Source organism: Corella eumyota, unplaced genomic scaffold (assembly GCF_963082875.1).
Source record: "Corella eumyota unplaced genomic scaffold, kaCorEumy4.1 scaffold_286, whole genome shotgun sequence".
Taxonomy (NCBI): Eukaryota; Metazoa; Chordata; class Ascidiacea; order Phlebobranchia; family Corellidae; genus Corella; species Corella eumyota.
The window spans coordinates 2,501-5,000 of NW_027658274.1; the positions used below are offsets into that span (position 1 = coordinate 2,501).

The window sequence follows — 2,500 nt, forward strand, 5'->3', positions numbered from 1 at the left end:
AGGCCCCCAGCTCGAGGTCGACAGCGCCGTCGTTGCGACTCGGGCGGCAAGCGGACGCGGCGCGGCTCGCCGGCCGCCACGCATCGCTGACGCGAGCCCGAATACCAAAACTTTCCACCTTCAACCGAGCGGCGATTGCCCGTCGCCGGGCATACGCACGCGAGCCGAGCCGTCGCGGAGCCGATCCCGCCGGCCGTTGTCGTTTCTGCGACCCTGAGACGGACGCGGTCCCGGGATGAACCCGAGGCCGCAATACGCGTTCAGATCGTCAATGCTCAATGTGTTCTGCAATTCACATTAAATCACGCAGCTTGCTGCGTCCTTCATCGACTCGCGAGCCGAGTGGTCCACCGCCAAGAGCCATCGTTTGTTTGTTTGCTTTTCGCTCTTCGATTCCTAACCTCGATTCGCCATCCGGCTGAAAAAATCGCGTGACGCCGAGCGGGTCGCGGTCGCAACAAATAGTGCGACAAGCCCGCGCACCGCATGAAGCCTTCGGGCACTCGACGCCGACAAAACAAGTTCCTGATCGCGGGGCGGCGGACGCGCCGAGGCACGTCGCCGTCCCGGTGTTTGCTCTTTCGCTCTTCGATTTTTTTTCTCGCGCTAATGATCCTTCCGCAGGTTCACCTACGGAAACCTTGTTACGACTTTTACTTCCTCTAAGTAATCAAGTTAGATCGTCTTTTCGGGCCAAGACCCAACCGTCGCCAGTCGAGCCCGGGCCCAATCGGAGGACCTCACTAAACCATTCAATCGGTAGTAGCGACGGGCGGTGTGTACAAAGGGCAGGGACGTAATCAACGCGAGCTAATGACTCGCGCTTACTGGGAATTCCTCGTTCAAGCGAAATAATTTCAATTCTCTATCCCTAGCACGACCGGGGTTCATCGGGTTACCCAGACCTTTCGGCCAAGGCGAACACACGTTGATCCGGTCAGTGTAGCGCGCGTGCGGCCCCGAACATCTAAGGGCATCACAGACCTGTTATTGCTCAATCTCGTGTGGCTAAACGCCACTAGTCCCTCTAAGAAGTTAAACGCCGGCCGGGAAGGCCGCGTAACTATTTAGCAAGCCAGAGTCTCGTTCGTTATCGGAATTAACCAGACAAATCGCTCCACCAACTAAGAACGGCCATGCACCACCACCCACAGAATCATGAAAGAGCTCTCAATCTGTCAATCCTCGCTGTGTCCGGGCCGGGTGAGATTTCCCGTGTTGAGTCAAATTAAGCCGCAGGCTCCACTCCTGGTGGTGCCCTTCCGTCAATTCCTTTAAGTTTCAGCTTTGCAACCATACTTCCCCCGGAACCCAAAGACTTTGGTTTCCCGCAAGCTGCCGGAGAGGTCGTCAAAATAACGCCCCCCGATCGCTAGTTGGCATCGTTTATAGTCAGAACTAGGACGGTATCTGATCGTCTTCGAACCTCTGACTTTCGCTCTTGATTAAAGAAAACATTCTTGGCAAATGCTTTCGCAGTCGTTCGTCTTGCGCCGATCCAAGAATTTCACCTCTAACGGCACAGTACGAATGCCCCCGTCCGTCCCTCTTAATCATTACCTCGCGCTCCGAAAACCAACAAAAAAGAACCGAGGTCCTATTTCATTATTCCATGCAACACTATCCAGGCGAAGCGCCTGCTTTGAACACTCTAATTTTTTCAAGGTAAACGTCCCGGCCGCCGCCGACACTCAGTCAAGAGCACCGACGGAAAACCGGAGGTAAAGCCAGAACGAACAGTGCACGCCTTGCGACGGACCGAACGCCTGCGCCCAAAATCCAACTACGAGCTTTTTAACCGCAACAACTTAAATATACACTTTTGGAGCTGGAATTACCGCGGCTGCTGGCACCAGACTTGCCCTCCAATGGATACTCGTTAAAATTTTTACAGTGTACTCATTCCAATTACGGGGCCTCGTTAGAGTCCTGTATCGTTATTTTTCGTCACTACCTCCCCGCGTCGGGAATGGGTAATTTGCGCGCCTGCTGCCTTCCTTGGATGTGGTAGCCGTTTCTCAGGCTCCCTCTCCGGAATCGAACCCTGATTCCCCGTTACCCGTAAGAACCTCGGTAGGCAGATACCGTACCGACGAAAGTTGATAGGGCAGACACTTGAATGATCCGTCGCCGGTGCAAGACCGTGCGATCAGCAAAGTTATCCCGAGTCGCCAACAAGACGAGCCGAAGCCCGGCAGGTTTTTGATATGATAAAGGCGCGCCTCCCGCAAGGTCGGCGCTTTTTGCATGTATTAGCTCTAGAATTACCACAGTTATCCAAGTAAAATTTACGATCAAATGAATCACGACTGATTTAATGAGCCATTCGCAGTTTTACCGTACGCAAGTTCGTACTGAGACATGCATGGCTTAATCTTTGAGACAAGCATATGACTACTGGCAGGATCAACCAGGTAACTATCGGCCGACAAAATACGCGAACGGAGTCTTTCGCTTTCCCCGTCGCGGTATCGCACTGTATTACTCAATCACTATTTTT

The 2,500-nt window shown here is 53.4% G+C and overlaps 2 non-coding genes across 2 annotated transcripts; both read right to left on the minus strand.

Moving 5' to 3' along the window:
- Positions 1-208: 208 nt before the first annotated feature.
- LOC145762836 (5.8S ribosomal RNA) lies at positions 209-362 on the minus strand. The gene has a single exon (XR_014288048.1). It is a non-coding gene; the product is annotated as a 5.8S ribosomal RNA (ribosomal RNA).
- Positions 363-607: 245 nt separating this feature from the next.
- Positions 608-2,417, minus strand: LOC145762841 (small subunit ribosomal RNA). Its single transcript, XR_014288051.1, has one exon. It is a non-coding gene; the product is annotated as a small subunit ribosomal RNA (ribosomal RNA).
- Between the last annotated feature and the right edge of the window lie 83 nt (positions 2,418-2,500).